The sequence below is a fragment of the Homalodisca vitripennis genome, chromosome X (genome assembly GCF_021130785.1).
Source record: "Homalodisca vitripennis isolate AUS2020 chromosome X, UT_GWSS_2.1, whole genome shotgun sequence".
NCBI classification, from domain to species: domain Eukaryota; kingdom Metazoa; phylum Arthropoda; class Insecta; order Hemiptera; family Cicadellidae; genus Homalodisca; species Homalodisca vitripennis.
Window position 1 is genome coordinate 115,615,006 of NC_060215.1, and position 21,804 is coordinate 115,636,809.

General features: G+C 33.4%; 1 protein-coding gene across 1 annotated transcript in view; it reads left to right on the forward strand.

Annotated features, from left to right (window-relative positions):
* The window catches only part of LOC124369808 (homeotic protein antennapedia-like), a 273,221-nt gene that overhangs the window by 57,149 nt on the left and 194,268 nt on the right, over positions 1-21,804 (forward strand). The window lies entirely within an intron of this gene.

The following is a 21,804-nucleotide window of genomic DNA, read 5'->3' on the forward strand; positions in this document are numbered from 1 at the left end:
CCCTAAATGAGCCTAGTCGCGTGGTCTAGTGTTGGAGATACTTCACATTACTAACACCCCATTACATTCGACGTTACATTTCTTACTCCTTGATTACGCCTTGAATACTCTCCTCTGTTTATCTTTTGCATAACATTAACTTTTTTCGCCCTTTTTATCTGCGGTGGTTAATGTGAGGAAGTAATACTCTTACGGTAAATCATAAAAGATTATATTTTCTTTTAAATAACTTACTAATTATGTGGCTTCTCAAAACATTTTATCGTTAAATTTTGATTTGATTTTTTTTATATCAAACAGACAGTTATTTCCCTTGAATTGCATTAGACTAATTGTTTAAAAATATTTGAGTATGAGATTGGCCCATAGGAATTATGTTTGAACATCATAAAAAATTACATTAGTCGTCTCGAAATTAGTGTGTATTTCTCTCTAGTTACTTAATCAATCCATTTAAAAATCATCGTTGCATAATTCTGTGTAGATAACGTTTTATAAAACACTCCTTAATAAAACTTGTGCTTAAGAAAAGGACGACACAATAGGTATTTTAAACCTTACCTACATAAACTACATATATTGTATTATCTGCCGGAAAGTGTAAGTATTTATATATTTGATATTACATACACGAGCACCAGCATTACACGAAAATATTTTAATTTCTCGAGATCATTTTAAAATTAATACCTATGGAAAGGAATGGAATGTTAAGTCTAAGAACGAAACAAAATCACATAAAAATCACACTGAAAAGATACTTTTAGTGCAGTTATTGAATGCATTTTCTTAAGTAACATCACTTAAAAGCATTCTCATATTAGTAAAATCTGTTCATACTCTTTCAATATCCATAAAGCGATGAAATGAAAAATAGAAGATTTCATGCTATGTTTTGGATCCCACATGCCCTAAAGTCTGGTTTCCTTTTCTCCAGCAGTAGCCATTTTTCCGATAGGTATCTCGTATTTAGCCGTCATCAACATCAATTCCTCTTGTTATGCAAATCGATAGGTAAATTTTAATAAAGGAAGTTTTGCGAACGGAACCAAATTTTACCATAATATGAGTTTTCATAAAGTATTTACACTAAAATTATACAAAAGTGTAGTTAATGATCGTAGGATTAGTCGGAATTCAATTTCCGATTAAATCATCCGTGACAGTGAAGTTGTAGTATGAACCTATAGCTTACATTTAAGGATTCGTTTGTAAATACTAAGTATTTTGTGCTTATCTTGGTTTATTAGCTGAGCTGTAGCGAAGCCTATCACTGATTGGGCTGGGAAAATTTAATTTCTATGTGTTTGTCTACCTATTTGTCCGCGCGATATCGTGATAACGCAGTGACCAATAGACTTGAAATTGTGCTTGGATGATGTGTATTTCACTCCATAGGATTTTGCTGAGTAGGGTTAGCGAACATGTTTACATTGGAATTATGGGCAATAATGATGGCAACTCGAAAATGGTACAATAAATAAATTTGTAAACAAACTCATTACAAGAGATTAAAACTCGTGACATATTAACATGTTGGCTAGATATCCCAACTTACACAACAGCGTTTTGTAGTGACTACGTGTGTAGATTTTTATCATTTAATAGCTGACATGAAACGTAATGAGCAAAAATCTAATGTATCATGTGGCTAGATATTTCGAGGAATATTTCATACGTTCACATTAAAGTGTTCATGAAACGTATTTTCTCCTAGAATGAGTTCTATGATACGTCATTTTTGTGTCAACTCCTTTCTTGTATCATTGTTTGTCTGCCTATCTGTCCACAGAACATCTCGAGAGTAAAATGAGTTATAGATTAGAAATTTTGCATGCAACCTCAGCGAGACGTAAACAATGTCGTATGTCTACCATGTTATACGAGTATAAACACTCAGGATAAAAACTTTACTTTTGAATGCATTGGAACCCTGGAATATATGCCTGTTTCCGTATGCATGTATGGCATTCCATGTTTTGTTTTACAACCCAACTGTATCTAGATATAAAATGTGTCCTTTCCCTATATGACGAAATTCGAGTAGTGTATCAAAACTGCAAATACGTCTAACTCGTATCGCATCGATAGCTAACAACAACCTAAAAGAGGTTAAATTGTTGTAGACAATTACTTTTTATTCAAGTTGCGAAGTACAAAGTATTCTCGCAGTTTAATATCCTCGGAAATTTTCCGCTAGAGCCTTTCGGAAAATTTAAATTGGAAAAGGCCGGGACGATTTATTTCTCTTGGGAATTCCCGGCCGGAGATTTATGTCCGCACTTTAGCGAGAATTATTGTTTCTCCAACAATATTTTTCAGAGAAGAAAGTAAATTTAAAATCAGATTGGATTTAGGGTTTGGTAAATCACTCAAAACTGTCGAAAGAGTTCGGTCCTGGCTAACGAAGCGGGCACGGATGTACGAACACCTCCCCTCTTGGGGGAGGGGGTTGGTGCTTTGCCAGGCCGGTCCTTGAAAAGGACAGGTTTTCACAGACAGCAGGGCTGATGATAAAGTTGCCCAAATTCTCCATCAAATCTCTTGAAAGCCTAATTACTCCAAGAGCCTTTACAGTATCTTTACTTTACGTTTCCTATATGCAAAGCGTGTAGGAAATATTAAGTTCCTTAAACTTCACTTTCATAAAATGACATCAAATGCAGTGAAGAAAACTTTAACGTGATACATTGAAGTGTTCCATTCAATTTATTGTTATTATGTATACAACTTACCAACCCCCCCCCCCCCTCTATTCACCATTATTACTCTTCAATAGTATTGAAAAATATTTAAAAATCTGCTTTGGGCATTGCTTTCTCTTGTTCTTCGCGAGACTGTCAAGAGGTAATTTACAATATAATATAAAATATATACAATACAATATAGTACATCATACGATATCTGGTCATAACATTGTATGATTCAATTTCGTTTCGGCAGGCTTTAGACTTATGTGTATGGGCAGGAAGGGCAAAAAAAGGATCCTGGCTTCTCCTACAAGTACGAAATTTGTAATTATTATAAATGATAGAATTTTTCTAAATTCTCTTCCATGAGCTTAACTGCTGAAAACTTAAAAATTGCAAAAATTGATTTTTCTCATAATAGGCTCCTTTATGATTAGAAACTGTTTTATTTGCAAATAAGATTTAGACATCGACAGTAATCGTTCAATCGATTCTACAAAGACTTATCGTGCAGTTGGAATTGAATAGGTTAAACGTTACCATGGCTTGAATAGTTTAAGAACACCATACTATATACAGTAAGGCATATGAGTGAAGGCCTGTAAAAGGCATAAAATGTGCCGAAAGCCCGAGGTCCTGGCCTGTATTAAGGCTGCTCTCAATACGGAATATACCCATTATATCCCCTCTATTTGGGCCGAAAGCTAGCACCATGAATAATGCAATATTCAGACTATCCTCTCTGATTACATGTTCTCACCCGACTTTCGTTTCCAGAGAGCTGATGGAAAGTTTGACGAGATTAAACTGAAAACTTGATTGATCTCTCGAAGGTGTAAATTAATTAATTTATCAGACGCGTGAATTTATTCAACACAAATTGTATTACTATCATGGGTTCTTTATCTTATTTTACCCTCTTATTGCGATAGATAAACTGTCAATAAAAATTACATTTCGACATTAGCAGAAATCCAAAAATAAATATTTAACTAACAATGTCTAATATGTTGTTTTTGCAATGTTTTTCTGACAAGATCCAAAAGCTGTTGATAATCTTGTTAGATTTGTATGCTAATGTTGTTTGCCTTAAAATAAAGTGTACTAGTTTAGTGGTACATTCATAAAACTTTCTTTTATTTCACTAAGTCTTAAAAAATGTGATGGAAGTTAATAATAGCTGTTAGTGATTTATAATAAAAATAAATTATTTCTTCATGAATAAACCTGTAGAAATTATGTTTGAGGACGTAATGTTGTAAAAGCACGTTTAAAAAGTACAATTGAATCATAGAATCGGAATTAATAATTATATGATATATGAATATTTAAATTAATCGGCTAAAAACGAAATTAAGTTATGAGGTGAAACATTGTTACGGTTGTATAATTGAAGTGATAATATATTCAGATCAATCTCAAACATTCAGGAAAACGTGAAAGTAATTAAATGTGCACATTGTTACCTGCAAATAGTTTTCTTATCAAGTTCTTGAAATTATAACCAATTTACATTACAATTTCGCAATTAGCAACTCAAATGAAAATGTAACAATTGCAGTGGGACTGCGGCGGGAAGATCCCACTCAAGCGATAAAGTTCTGATGAATTTATCGTTTTAAACGTTTCTGGTATTTTACACACAGTCTGTACTGTTGGCCATTTCTTCGGAATATTTCTAAACTAAGTAACTAAAAAAGTAAGGCGTTTAAATTTGAACCTTAACTTAATTTCTTTAAGAGATTATTAGTTAAAGAAAAATTCTGAACCCTAAATAAAATATTGGTTAGTTTAAATACAATTAAACAATTGCCTAATATACACAATAGCAACGGAAAGGACAAAATCGAGTAAGATTTTGAATTCTTTTACATCGTGCATGCATTTGAATGAAATATTTTATGTAAGACGCAATAAACAATGTATTATAAAAGACTAGAAAAACACATTAAATTGAGATACACATTAATGTGTAATACTTGTATATACGAAGAATGAGGTGTTTAAAAATCGTAGTCGTATTAATAAAAAAAATAGACAGTCTTTTGATGAGTTGGGGCTGTACCTATACGTACCGTTCTGCATGTACTAGTATATTTGACGCTAAAGTTTCAGTGTATGGAAGAATATCATTAGTTCTAATTATAAAAAATTCTGATTTTATTCGGTCATTACTATACGGTATGTTATAGCTAGCCTGTGGGACTCTAATTTTGATATAACTTCGTCATGTAAAGAAAGTTGATAGCCCAAAATGAATCAAAATAATGGAAAACATATTTTAAATATAGAGAATAATACATACATAACTTGTGTTTTACTTTGTACCTTTCTCCGCGTATTAATGTGCTTTATAGATTACCATCGAAACGTTTTCTAACTCAAAAACAACAATGACCTCTTTCTTCATTATTACACGATGAACTGTCTCGTAGTTCTTAGTGAGGCTTCCATCATTTATGACCAAGTTCAGATTTACAATCAACTAACTTGTTCCAATTTGTTCTACAGGTTGTCCGATTAAGAAATCTATTTTTTGTTTATTTATCTTTTAGACATCTTGGATTGTAGATACAGTTTATTGAGTAGTAGTACCAAATCAATACAAAATTAAAAGGGTATATATTGCGACTCTATTGTCTACCAGTCTGTGTTTAGTTTAGTTGTTGTAAGTTAATAGTGCGAGAATATTTACACTATGACGTTCTCTAAAATGTTCTACGGCATAAGTAACATCATGATATGTATATGTGTGTATATAAACCAAACACTCTTGACTGCCTGATCACATTTTATAAAAAAAACTGTAAAGTTTTGACCACAGAACTTGGCAAAAATAATTGTATTGTGTATACAAGAGTACTATGGAAAGAATATGGAAAATTGAGCCGGTATTAAAAAATCATTCAATTACATTCACAAAAATTATACTTTATGTTCCCTTGAAGACATAAAATCTGGTACATGGTAAGTGTATATGGAAGAATCTAAATTATGGAAGTCAGAAATCGCGTAAAGTTGTAATTAACTTCACGATACTTCAAACATTGGTTTGTATTCAATCATTATTTCAATTTGTATTCAATCATTATTTCAATTTGTTTTGCGTACCCGCATGAAGCATAGAATCCGGTTTTTGTGTTTATTTCAAGTGTTTCGTTATTAACGTAATGCATGTATAAAGCAATGAGGTTAATCGCAAGCTACATCAGTTTTCAAGTGTAGACGTTTAAAACAGAAATGAAAACACCGGTCTGGGTAGGATTAGATAACGCCATATAATTAACCCTGTGTTCCCATGTATTGGCGAGTCTATAATGAAGTGATTATGTTATTAGTTTATTTGAGGTGGGAGTGCTATTGGGGAAAAATACACCTTTACTACCTGCTCATTACTACCAGCTAGACTACGACATTGAAATTTAAATATCCGTCAGGTCTCCCATAATGGAAAACGTTATATAATTTCTAAACAAACACCCTTCTTGGAATTATTTGATCGGATTTTAAAACTCTACCGTTTGATGAGAAACTATACTCGGATTAAAACGTTAACTTACATGTTATTAATTACACTTACGATAAACATTTTTTTTATTTATACTTTAATTCTTTCAAACTCAGCAGTTGTTTTAAATAATTGATAATGTCTAAAGTTGTATGACGTATTAACAAATATGAGTAACATATAGTTTTAATGATTTATCGTACAAATGTTACGTATGATCGTAAGTCCAGGAAAATGAAAAGAAGATTATTATATAAAAGTTTTTGGCACCTCGGCAGGCAAAAATCTTTACCGATCCCGACTCAACTTTTTTATATTTTTCTTCCTTTCTTCAAATTCTGGCAAAAATTTCTTTAATATTTCTTTATCAAGAATTTAGAGCATAATTAAGCCAGGTGAAGGTGAATCTAAGGACCCCTGTCTAACACCTAACCTGGAGACCAAGGGCTGATTACAAAGGTGGATTATTCATTGAAAGTCCACTAAATATAGTTTTTCATAATTAATTTTAATCAGATAAGATGCTGTAGTGATATCTGATACCTCAATACATAGTTTACTTGTGAGGGATGCTGGAGAAAAGTCAGTCATGTCTTCAGCTCGAGAATGGGCAATGTATACAAGGTACATTCTTCCTCCACCATCCACCAACATCATGGTGTCCAGGTATGCCGGAGAGGATTTAAGGCTTTCAGAGTTCCAGATCGAGGAACCTCTTCGCTAGAATTCCCATTTCCATCAACTAGTCCAAAACCTGTAACCTGAGTATACAGTTGCGTGGTGACTCCATGCCTAACGACCTTCACCTATTGCACCCCAGATTATGGTCGTCAGTTACGTTTCTCCAACTGGCAGTAACAACAGCAGTCGTTATGACAATGGCGTCTTTGTCCAATCAGCATGTCATTTTATACGCTAATTTCTTATTTTCATTGTTAATTTAAATTTGAAATTGTTTAAACCTCACTGTTATGTTTCTCGATTTTGCTCATTTCCGTTTCTTCCATTGTTTATATTGGCAATACCAGGATCTTTAAATCTTTAATCTTTAAACAATATCTTACATTTATATATAGTGTACTTGTTGTTATGTTTCCATTATCATCACTGTTCCCATTATTGTTCGCTTATTGTACGTTAATATCACTAGTATCTGTTATCAGTTGCTTTGCATTCCTATTCATACAGTACAAAGTAGGAATTTTAAGCCATTCATTAAATATATATCCTAAATACATAAAACATTTCCTATATATATCCTAAATATACAAAACTTTGAGTGGCTAGATTTAAATTTTGGGTGTTGAAGACCTAAAACTAAAGAGAAACCTCTTTATTAGTAAACACGTAATGCTTTAGAGACGAAATCTCGTAATCGAATCAGTAAAATCGAATTTTGAAGCCTCCACTATTTTAAGTAAAATATTTGGTCGCTATACAAAACTTTGGGGTTGTTTCTCTTGTAAAAGTGGACATAAACTAGAAAATCACATTTTTTGTGTTTAAGGATAGCTCCATTGAAACCCTGCTCTTTGGATATTTAGTGCATCAGACAAAACATCCGTAAAATTCCAGCTCCATTGACGCTGTGGTGTTTTATCAATCACAGTCATTTATAACATGAATATTGCTGTGTCATGAACACATACATTGATTGTCAATGCCGTTATTATTTATTTATCTGTTATCACTTAACAAAACTATAAAATTAATTTTACTCTTCTTTTATATAGTTCAACTTACACATATTGTTGTCACTTGCTGCTTATGTATTTTAAATGTTTTTATTTCCATGTGATCAGTTTATTTATAAGCATATATGACATCGAAATTAATTTATCCAAATTGGTTTATGAAACAAATCTCAATAACGGTTTGGAATTTTGGTTACAAATAGGTGTTAAAACTATTTCAATATTGACTGTTACTAAATGGTGGAATGGATTATTATATATGTATGTTATATATTATTATATAAATAGATAATAATAGTACGTATCGATGAGTAGGTTAATAAATTAAAACGCTCATTATTATTCAGCCACCAAGCCTGATCGCCGTATTGAACCGATAAAATCTATCAAGTACCTAGTAATTGAACCTATTAATAGACCACACAACTAGCCTACATGGCACTTGTCTCCGTGCTGGATAGTTGGCTTTAATATTTCATAAACTTATATCCGTTACTTTAGTATAAATTTGACTTTTTTAAATCTTAGACAACTAATATTTATCAAGATTATTGCCAGTTTAGAATGTCACTGAAATGTACCCATGATCATCACTGGTTGGGGGCATTTGAAAAATTGTTACCTATCCAAAATATTATTTCCTGCAAGTACTACAAATTTCCTGCATAGATTATCCATCTCGATAGCCCATGAATACCATAATATTTGAGGGAATATGGAGATACAGCGATATTTAAACACTCTTAACAGAACTTATAACAATTGTTGATAAATATTTGGTTTTTAAACAATGCAAAAAAGTTCCACGTAAGTTCTATGCTGGACCATTCTAGTGTCTAAACTTAGAACATTATTAGATTGTTATTATGTAATTATGAATTATAGAAACGTGACTATTGAAGTACTTCCATATCGATACTTTTCCAAAGTATACAAGAATGTCCTAAGTCGAAAGTTAACGATTCAATATTCTTTTTAAAATATATTACCTACTGAAAAGCAACGCCTAAATGCTTTTTGTATGAAACATGATGCTACCAAGGGGGAGAATTGAAGTACCATGAACTGGTTTATTATTTAATTTTAAAAACAAAAGTCAAATAATCAGTATTGAATTTTATTGGCCACATTGAAACGATTATCCATTACACAATCCTTTAGGTGTATATGTAAATGTTTAGGATCGATATTTAGATTGCAATCATAAACATATATTGTAAGGGAGAAGCGTTAGGTTTCAAAACTTTCATATTACTAAGAGGTAAACAATAATATCATCAAAGATGAAAGTTCAATCACGCTTATGAAACCAATATTGATATTGGCTGCTTGTTTAAGATTGTTCAATAGAAGTACGTGCACATGTATTAAGAAGGGATCCAGGAATCATCCATTAAATCCAGGCCTGCTTTTTAGTCCTCCCTAATAACGTAGCCTATAATGACTGTAACTTCTTGGTTTTGTACCATCGTATGTACAAATAAAAACGTAGTAACACTTCAGAAACAACCCTTGATAGAACTCAATCTCGTAATCTTGAAAAATATTGCGTTAGATTAAAAATGAAAAATTTGGAGGCTGTTAATTGACTAACCTTGATTACTTCATTTTTTATATAGTCTTTAATGTCTGTATTCTATTCAACAACGTAGTCCTGGAGACCGATATTCTTATTTTTGTTTTGCTTTCCCCAGTAAACATTTTCGTGTGCTACTCTTTTTTGAAATATATATTTATCCTATTTGTACTGTTTTCCTCTAGAATATTTCCTGGAGAAGATAACCAAAATCCTGCCGTGACCTAGAAACCCACTTCGCTACCTGTTGGCGGGCTCATCGCGTCTCAAACTAATTCTGTTATTTTCAAACAGGGCTGTAAACACAAAGGGATGTTCGCCGGGGGAGAGAGGGAGCAGGGGCGGCTCCTCCCCTTCTTTCACTGATGCAGACTCCGAGCCTCCCTCCCCCTCCCTCCACCGGGCCATAACTCACCCTAGATTTACGAGCTCCGATACGACAGGGAAATTGCAAGAATGGAGGGTGGAGAGCGAGACGGAGCTAGCTCGCCCTACGATTCAGACGGAGAGAGAGAACAGCAATCTATCTTTGTTCTTAAGATGAGAGAGAGGAAAAACAGGAAAAACGCCGTGGGCACGGGGCGCGGGGCGCGGGACGGGGTGAGGACTGAGGGACAACCGAAACGTGCCGGGAAAGATCGGGGTATATTTCAAACGGCCGCGAGTCCCGGTACAATTTGGGTGTCACAAGACGGATCTCTCTCAGATACGCCGGGAATCTCGAGGAGGGAACGAATTTGTCTGCATTCCAAACTGACCCCTCCTCTCCCGTAGGGCACGAAACCGCAGAATCGATGCTACCCCGGACCGGCCGCGCCGCGCCACGCCGCTGGACACCGGGATAACTCACTGCCGATCTATCGTCGATTTCTGCCAAATCGTTCATCGAGAGGTCACCACTAGGCTGTTTTAATAACTTTTACCTATGATCATTTATTGCTTTTCACACAAACTCCTCAATACAAAATTGTTTGTAATAGCTTTACTTCACTATATTTCGTTTGGTCCGTGATATGTATCTATATTATGGTAGTATATATTTAGCCGTTCTATGTGATAAATGAAGAAGTAAAACTTAATATAGTTATGAAAAGTATAATTAACGCGCTTAAATACTTATTGTCTTCTGTCAGTCAAGTCTTAAAACAGTACAACATTATGTTTTGATGTATTCGAAGATAGTATAAAAGTTAATAATATTTAAACAATATTTTTAAACGGCGCAGTTTCGAAATGTAGGCTAATAGGTTTAGTTTTAATATTCTTGGATGATTGTCGCATTAATCAACTATTTTAAGTAGGTATCGAAGTTAAAAATTAAATTGCTTGAACATGGTAATAAACTACAATATTAATTGGAAATATGGCTCTTTTCTGTGCAAAACATTGAGTTTTGCTTCTTAAAGGGACTTTAAAAGGTCGGTGCTTAAATAAACAATAATTTATTACGTATAATAAATTAAGCGTTTCTTGTTACGAACGAACATCTCAATCACTCCACGGCGATAATTCGTTAACAAATTACCCTCCTAATTTGAAGGGATGTCTGCTCAAAACGAATTAAGTCATTAAGTGTGCTTGTTAATATCCGGTATATTAGGGCCCTATTATAACAGAAGTAGAATCCACATTCAATATCACGTGAGGGTAGACCCTCCACACCTCCCCCCGCCCACCCCCCGACCAACACTACCGGGCAAAACATCAGCCGACCTCTGAAATACTTACTCCAGCCTATTGTATTGCCCACATTATTATATTCTGTGCATTGTGCGGGCGTTATACAGAGCCGTGCGAGGGGGGGGGTCGGGTATGCGCTCACCGAATTCTTTGGGGCAAATTAAATTCTGCCATGACGAAAAGCCCGGGTTTCGGCTCCAGCGGGGGATTTATTGGACCTTTTTGTGCACGAAATGATATGCGCGAATTCCTCCCAGTATTTCACGGCGCCGCTCTACATTATCCCGGTTAATTTACTGGGAATTGTATTACACCAGGATGGGAAAGTCATTTATAAGCCGGGCGACGTTCTGTATTCCGCTAACAGAAATACAGTTTGGATAGGAGTTTTTCTAACGTTACCGAGATTATTATTTCAATACCAAACGATAAACTGCAATTGTATTATTTATAGGAGTATATATCTCAAGTGAAAATAATTATTTTATTATAGATCCCTTTTTTTGTGAACCCCTAAAAGAGAATCAGAAGCTAAGTGAATCAAATGAGGTGTTCGGTTTTGTAGTACCCTAACTCTATTACTGCTATAGTTGATATTTAGTATAACTTAGAATATCGTCTGGTTCGCTAGCTGTTCTACAAGGTGGACGCTAGCAGCCTAAGGGTTACAATATTGATATTGTATGTTTATATGTTTATACATTAACATTAAAAACTTTTAATAATCTGCAATAAAAAAAGAATAGATTACAAAACATAATTTTTATTTGTCAATATAATTTCATTTACATTGTAGTAGCCTATACTCCCTAAGTGAAAGACTGTATTGAATAGAAGACATGGAAAGGTATGTAAATTCAGGATAACGAAATTGAATTTTAAAACTTAGAAACATGTTTGTGTAATATATTCATCGTAATTAAATTACGACATTTAATTACGATGAATATATTACACAAATATTGATAAGGAATCTAAGTAAAATATTTTATTTAATGATTTACGTATTTAATTTCATGTTTTAAACAACACTACTATGTATAAACTAAATATAACTATGAATTTGAGTATTTTAAACTTTTATACTAAAGTTTTTTTTAGAATAGTATTTAATGTATGTTAGTAGAATATACTTCAATGTTGGATAATTCATGTCGTTCTCTCATACATTCGAGCATTATTATTCTGCTATTAATATTTCTTATTTTTAAAGCAGAAATTAACATAATTCACTGACGGTTTTGGTGTGTTACTTCTCTGTATTTTGTAATGTAAATGCACAATAGGCCATATCAACGAAGAATGTGCAATGTGCAAGCCACCAATGTTACAATGGGTATTCGGAATCATTCAATCTATTATTTATTAATAATTTAACTTATAAAAATATTTAAATAAATTTTTCATGCTATGCATTTGTCTTCATTTAAAGTTTTAATGTCAGAAATTTAAGCGGTTTACTTTATATATTTTTCAGCCTACTTTCGCGCATAAGTGCACACCCTACGCCCTGCTCCCTACACATGTTACCCTTGTAACCCCTATCCCTCTCACGTAACATAATCCGCAATTTTTCCCTTTAGAAACTCTGATTTAACTGGGGTTTATTGATAGCGCCAATCCCCTCCCCTCATCCCGCCATAACTCAAAAACACATTATTGCGCGCATGAATCAAGAACTTAACTTATCTGAGGACTTTCGTTTCCCCGACCGCATTTTAAATTCCATCTTTAAAAACGCCCTTCAGCCCCTCATATAAGGGTTACAAATCACCCCCTCCCCCTCCCCCACGCCCCGCCAATAGGGCACATCATGCTGGAGAAGACACCTCCCCTCTTATTGCACATGCAAATTCGGGAATGATAAAGAACGGTCTGCGGGGGGATGACGGCATTAGACTTTGAAATACCACCCCTTACCCACGACAACCCGACAGAAATGTGGACGGAAACAAATTTCGCATCTCTTGATAACTCCTCTGCAATGTGTGGTGTACCGCTTCCCTGCGTACACGGCAAAACACTTCTGTTGGGCCCGATGGTGAAGAGCGTTGAAAATTGTTCTTGCTACATAATTTCAATTAAAATACAAAAATCTTTCAACGATTAGTCTAAGATGAAACACACTTGAAAGAATATGTCAAACAGGAATAGTTTCCTTTAGGTCATCCTACACGTATGACTACAGAAATAAATTCTATTTTCCCAAAATAGCCCTGAACTTTGAAAACTAACTTAACTAAAATAAAAATATATTGCTCAAACAAAAATATTTATTTATAAAAATAATAAATTATGGCATATTTGTAAACGTTCATCATAAATTAATGGTGAATCAGATTATATTAAAATTTCTCTATAAAAAGTACTTTACTAAAACACCCTCTAGTGTATTAAATATATAATATACATAAAAGACACTGAGATCAAATTCAGATTTAAACTCTTAAAAAATACACTTAAAAAATTTAGCTGTAAAGAACCGTTAAAGTTCTAAATTAGTTCCATGACGAAGTTTCTTCGTTTTAGGAAATATCAAACAATACAAGACGGGTGATTGGCCAACTACCGATGTAGCCGTGCCACGGACGCTAGACGGTTGTTACAACTTGCGACCGAACAACATGCAAGTTCAAGTTGAGGTACACGTGTACCAACTTACTCGACATGCTAAACTTTTCCTTAAGAATTCTACTAATAATATGCATTGTACAAAACAGGATCGATGATTATACTATCACACTGCAATCTCAAGTTGAGGTACACGTCTATTAGCATCCTTGGCTAGTCAAACTTGCATTTAGGGATTTGATGAATTACAAATACACTACGATCACGACGAGTGATTTGACCAGTAATCGATGTACTTTGTCTTGGACGCCATGGTTGATACAACCTGGACCTGGACAACGAAAACACTGAAACTGAGGTACAAATATACGGATTCGTTCTAGAAAAACAGTTTCTCCGGAACTGTTTCGAAAACAGATGACTAAACTTTGCCTAAACTTTATACAGTAATGCACTTTAACAATTTTATATATTTATTTATTAATTCACGGTAAACCCATTACATACAAAGATTGCACAAATTAGTAGAAAAAGCTGAATAGAATAATAAATACTAAAGAAGTTAAAAATAATTATGATTATAGTACCAGAATAATTTGAACTAATTGCATAGGAATAATAATAATTTAAATGTAGACGACGTAATAATAATAACATATCAACAATGTATTAAAATTAAATAATATATAACAACAATATAATAATAAATACTATGATAACAACGATATAAAGTAAATAATTTGAATAGCAATAACAGCAGTAAATAATTAGAAAATTTTTAACTTAATAATAAATAATTTGATAACAATAACATAACAACAGTTAAAAAAAATGAAGCAGTAGCATAAAAATATCAAAAAATAAATATCTATAATAATACACTATTAAATTTTGTGTGCAATCTTTCTTATGTTGCTTATTTGCTCAGTTTTCTCGTATCATTAATTACTGATATGTGTTCTCTAATTTATGATATGAAGTTTTTCTGACGAATAATTACTAATATATATACTAATATTAGTTTTACATTTTAATGTATTATTGAACCTACTTTAGTAAAATGATCTTAATTTTTTTCCTTGAAAACAATGTTAAACTTCATGCGGTTGTACGATTTTATTTTTAGTCATAGAATTTTGGAGATGTCACATTTTAAAGATATTATTAAAACGCATTTTTAGTTTTGTCGATATTGATATGGGTTATTTAAAAAAATCAAACCTTGTACTTCACTGTTTAAATATTCAAAATATATACACTTACAAAAAATATTAGAAAGGTTTGGTTGGTATTGATAATATATCTTTAAAATGTACTTAAATGTATCAAGTAACGCTACGATCAAAAATAGGGCCAAAACTGCATGAGATTTTTATGGGGAAACACTGAAGGTCATTCTACTATAGCCAACCCTTAAGTAATTATTGTGCAAACTACTGGTGTTGAATAATTGTTGATGCAAAAGTTAGCTTTGTAGACACACATGATACAAAACACTGTAATATGTTTTATCATCTGCTTTGAAACAAATCGCCTTGCTTGATGCTCGGAAATACAGCGACTCCCAAGTTTCCACTGAAGTTTAATCGCACGGCAAACAATTAACTAAACTATAAAGCCGGGTATAAATGAAACCAACAGACTCGGAATGGCATGCCTCACACCTTGGCTTACCAGGGGAGCCTGTATAAAACATGGGATCCCGCCTGAACAGAGGTAATCAGAGCCGCTTCACTCCGGTAGGGTGGGTTCTCGGGGGACGGTGGTGGGGGGGGGGGCGAGCGACCCGTCAATAGTTCGTCAGGTAGTACAAGTTGCAATTTCATTACAGGGGGTAGCCGCACTCACTTTAATCGACTCCTGGACCCACAGGCACTTTAATTTTAAATAGAGCCACAACGGCGGAAAACAACCCTTTAGGGAGTCGGTGATACATTCGCGCGCGGAACCACTTCAAAATTGAGTCCTTAATCAACACCGCGCGCAAATTTGATTTATTTCCGCCGCGGCTGCGCCCGCCTCAGCCTTCGTTATCAGATAAAGCCGGTCCGCCCCGAGTTAAGATATTACCAGCTGAGCCCCTGATTTACTGCGCTGCTGCAGTGGTAATCAGCGGCCATATAAGAATACGTGAATAATGTCGCGCAACTCACCCTGAGCAGTACTTTATACCCTCAGCTTTCAATGCGGGCCCATGAGATCGTAATCGATACAAAGCAGACGCACCTTAATATGATAAAAATTCAATAACGATGAATCATGACGACAGTTTCGACTTACTGTCTTTGTAAAACGTGATATTCTTGAGAACGTTTAAAGACAGGTTGATTCGAAACGATGGTAAAACATTGGTCGAGTATTAAAGTTACTACTATGAGTTGAGCCCTAAAATTTGTATTTTTCCATTTAATTAACCAGGATTTGTTATACTCAATTTTTCGCCTCTTAGAACACAAGTTAGACTACTAACTTCGAATTTGAGTTGATATCGATGCTTCTTGTGTGAATTATCTAAAATATTTCTAAATTTAAGTCATGATTTTCAATATTATGGCTACATTTTTTATGTTATATATATATATTTTTTTTTTTTTTTTTTTTTTTTTTTTTTTTTTTTTTTTTTTTTTTTTTTTTTTTTTTTACTAGCAGTTAACCGCGGCTTACTGTCAAGCTTACTCTATACTTTCAAGACTATAAATGTTAAAATATAAATAGAGGTTAAATTTATAAACATATGGTTCTGCTGTTATCAACCAATGTTTACACAATACAATTTATGCCACTTAACGGGCTCTTTCAACCTGTACTATTATGTATGAGTAAAATCTATTTTCGTGTTGTTTTAATAATCAAACTTTATTTTATATATATTATTTTTACACACGATCCATTCATTTGTTGACGTAGGTTTTTGTAATAAGAAGGAAATATGTTTTATAACTAAGAGGTAGGCTAATTAACAATGGTTGTAGTAGACGTATTCAATTATGCTTAATAATTTACCACTAAGTTTAAAGTTTGTAACTTTTGATTGGATTTTCAGATCGACAATATTTAAAAACCACTTGCTAAACTTGAAAATTTAGAAATTACCTTCATTGAAACTCTTTTATTTTATACGTTTAATCTATCACATTTTTGTCATAATGTTTAGTCACTCTTTACTATTACTATGATCAAGAAGCGTTATAAAAGTGTTAGTTTTTTTATTTTAATGTAGTGTTGGTTCACAAGTAAAACATTTACACACTGGCAGCTCACTATTTTACTTCACTCAATCAATTAAGTAATCGCTCGATTTCAGTACACATATTTCCAGCGCAGTTATTGGGACTGTACATGGGTATGTCGGAAATGGCTTTGGAAACAGCCCCTCTTTTGTATTTGTCATACACCACGGAGTGTTTCCGTGTATCAATTCTATTTATTCCAGCTGACCGAGTTGGTGTGACGTTTTTATTTAAACATTAATTTAGAGCATTGTCTTATCAAAGTATATATTATCATTGTAATTTCACTGAGAACTCAACTGTTGCAATGTCGAAATTAAATTATACTCCTAAATTCCGTATAAAGGATTCTTTATTAAATAAGATTGATCCTAGTTTGGAAACAAACAACAAATGCAACCAGTAAACAAACTTTTACGAATCGTAATGGAATAATGAATCAAACTAGCTACTAAAATACTGCTTTTACTAAGGGTTAAGTCTTTGTTTGATTTTTTTTTTTTTTTAATAAACTTCAGCGTATAATTTACCGAAGTTTAAATTAAAACTATTTATGTTCACGAATAGTACAAAATCCCGCGATTTTCAACTGAAAATTTGTGGTTCAGTAAAGCATAAAGTATATGTTACATTAAATAGCAGGCAACACATCATGTTGCATAAATATAGAACTCAATAAATAATTATTAATTGTATGTTTATTTTTTTATTTGTGGTGTATTAGTTATAGGTTGTTATTAGATTATAAAATGGCTCTACTGATGGTTTTTTGTGTTAATTTAAATTAACTCTGATACTAAATTTGTATTTGTAGCGCTTAGGTTAAATGTCCAATGTCTATTATTTAATAAAATATGTATATTAATCTTACTAAAATCATTCACCTCTCATCGTAATTCGAACATGCTAGTGAACCAGTCACCAATTTCTGAATAACCTCATGTTTTAAAACCATGTAACTAATTATATATATATATATATATATATATATATATATATATATAATTATATATATATATATTTATACTAATTACTTTTACTTCTTGTAATTTAGCAAAAAACATTTGATTAAAAATGTATCATTCAAAAAGAACTGTGACTAATATTTTAAAACAAAATAACTTAAATTGTTCCTCTTAGTCCTATTATTATTCTTGTTCATTGAATTATTTAACCCATTCAAGACATTGGACGGGCAGTTTCCGTCCTTCACTTCGCGCGGTTCAACGACTATAGACGGGCCGTGCCCGTCCGCTAGACATGACATCGACGTAGTTGAATATATTGCCGATAGATCACAGAGGCATTCACATTTACTGTATATTTTGTTCTCAATATTCTAGTCTATGTTTTTCTTCTTCTTCGTTGCTGAAAATCATCTGATATTGCCTCAAATCATCTTGGCAAAACAGCTTTCTTTCGTTTGTAAACAGTCAAGATGGCGTCTCGCGACCGGAATGATGTTTTCGTAAATTCGGATGATTTTGCGGCTTACGTTGTTAATGTTTTAGATGAAGTGGTGATGAGGAATGTGACAGTGAACAAGATGACATGATACGTGAAAATAATTAAATGTCTGATGGTACAAACGTTGACAGCAGTGATAATGAAAGTGATGATAACCCACCGGCTAGGCCTTGTGATTTTGCGTGAAGTGTTGGACCAAATACTGTTAGTACAATGCGTTTTTACTGGCAATTATGGAATAAATCCTATCATTTCGAGGTAGTTAAGAGAAAACTGCACTGAATCAGATGTGTTCAATCACTTCTGTGACGAAACCTGTTGGGCTCAGGTAACCCGTTGGTAGGCTTCCCGCTTGTGGAGAATCACCACTGCGGCTTCAAGGAAAGTTTTGGGGGCATTTTATTGAAAAGATACCTCCAACCACCAAAGCCAGGCCCTCAAGAAAATGTAAAGTTTGTGCCTCACAGGGGAAAAGAAGTAAAACAGTGTACCAATGTAAAAAGTGTCATGTTCCACTTCATCTGGGAACATGTTTTGAGGTGTTTCACATCCGAACCAACTTCTAAAGATGTATATTAAAAATTTGTAAATGGTTGTAAATATATTTATATAAAAAAAACTAATATTTTGTGTTCATACAATAACAAGGAATAACTAGAGTAAATGTATACTATTCATAGCATGTTATACATGAAGTGTTATGCAATGTGCACCTGTTTTTACACGAAAGCATGGAAAATATCCAGTTCTGTAGTCCAAAAATTATAGTAATTTATTCAGTCACGAATGGGTTAAAAATATATCCAGAATATTATAAAATTAATTAGTTTTGTATTTCAGACTAATGTGACAGATCAATACCATTCATTTAATTTATCAATTATTATTATAACTGCAGTTTTTTTTTTTTTTACGTATGATTACTTTCATTTTTTTAATTATGGAAATACTTTCTTGTTCAACAGTCCTGCTATAGTTTGAAATATATATCTCGATAACGGACTAAATATGTTCCTTTGTAAACCTACAAGAACACATATGCGTCTAACAAACTATAAGGTCATACATAGCTTACTATTACCTCATAGCCATATACTATGTTGATTAAAGCGCCATTACAACAAATAATTGGTAGTATAGTTCTCATGCGGTAGTAAACCTACTTCTTAGAAAGTCATACACCCCATTACGAGCTCTCGAGTTAACTATTAACTTAGCTAGGCATTTTCTTTCTCCATTATTGGAAATATAAGCGCAAATCCGGGTTAAAGGTAATGTTGGAATCGTCATATACACGATTATTTTTATTTATAAAATTTTTATACTCCCAGTCATACATTAATGTACATAAAATTTTAGCAAGCGATTGGAAAAGAAAAGTATGTTATTCTTTAAGTTAATGAATGTATAAGAAATTTTATGATATTTTAGTACATAGATAACTTTGAAATATAGAAATTAACAACAGCTAAAACAAGCGCATTGTCGTAATTAAGGACATTGACCAACATGTATTTATTTCTCTATACATACATATTGTTTAAAGTATTTAATATTGGGCATCACTTTAGACTGTGACTTTAAGTAACATATTTAATACAACTGAGTGGTTTAACAGCACAAAATGTGTTATTTTAATACAGATTATTGATATTAAATAAAAAGCACGAATTTATAAATGAAAGGGTGGTTTGCCTATAATAACGTCTTCAAGAAGTATGTTTTATAATTTATGATATCAAATGCAAGCAATATCTTACTTTTTTATGCTGTTCCTGATTAGTAGACCTTGACCTTTCATAATAAAATACATAACTTTGCAACTAATGGCAAATTCCACTTTTTTAGCTTATATGTATTGAAACGAATGACAAGGTGTCTGTCGCTGCCATATTTCTACCCTGGTCGCAAACATGTTTTCTGTTGTGGAAGGCGCTCGCTGAAGTGGTTAAGAATCGACCTAGAAACGATCCAATTAAATTAATGCCGGTAAACAATTTCAACATATCGCCAAATTTATCACGGCTAACGTTCAACACCGGTGATAAATTGATAAATCGGAGTGAATTAATAGTGGCAATAAATAAATTCAGCGGCCGTGTCATTATAATAATTACGCGGCGGAAAGAGTCAGTAGCTGAGCGGCGAACATTAGCCTCGCAATGGCAGCCGTCCATCACCGATGTTATCAGAAGGTGTGATAATGATAAGGTAATTACAGCTGATTATACGTGACGTCACAAGCACTGGACGGCGTGGCGCGGTGGCGCGGTACACAGCGATCTGGGCGCGTTGTACCTGAAGACGCGGTACACAGAAGTGGAACTGTTGCTGGTTTTCACTTCAAATAAGAAGAAAATAAAGTGTAATTTTAACTTAAGTGATCGTTATTCTTACCAATCAGCTAACACATTTGAAAGCTCGCTACTGGTCTACAGCGTAAAAGTGAAAGAAAATATTGATGGAAAACGCCTGCTCCACCATCTAACATTGATGTGTCTAATTGCGTGGACCATAAATTCACTAAATTATACAGTATGTGTGGTGTAATTATAAAATAAAACTCGGTTTATTTAAATATAAATACTTGACTACTCACGATATGTGTATCCGGGGCCAGTTCATTGGTAGTTCTTTCCTATGTATAATAGAGACCTTCAAATCACCACATGAGATCATGAGAATGAAGGATAACAAACAACGTGAAAAGCCGAAAACGTGGCAAGGCACACTGACCCAGTTCCGAATGTTGATTCACTCCTGCTCTAATCCCGGCCGGAAAGGAACTGAACGACCTAAATAATGTTTCCGGGAGCTCGGAGGGGTGTCCACTATACGCTGCCATAACGGGACCTCTGCCCCCATTTGATGGTTTGTGTATTTACCAGCCCATAACTGGGGCGAATCGATGGCCTTCGCGGAAGGAAGTTCCATTCACAAGTTGGAACCGTGTTCGTCCGTTCCATCATTTAAATAGAAGCCTCTTAGGGAAAATACAGTAACATATAAATCCTGAGTCTTACAGAATTGTAGTTTTAGCTCAGCAGATATATTTCTTTTTGTAATTTGTTTTACTGTAATAAATATTACACTAACTTACTCTCTATTTTGATGCAATAGAGGGATGAGATATGGGGAGGGTGGGAAATAAACATAGTTTCATTATGGAAAATCATTCTGATTTTATCATGCAATACAAAAAATGTTATTGCTTAAATTGTGCAATATTGCACGCTACTTATTTATAATACATAAAAATTATTAAATACAAAATTATAAAATGATAATGACTATATGTGCAAGCAAATATATAAAATGCGTTTTAATTCTACTGCATAATAAAGTGTAAACTAATATCCATAAACTGAAATAAGTTTAAAATAAAAAA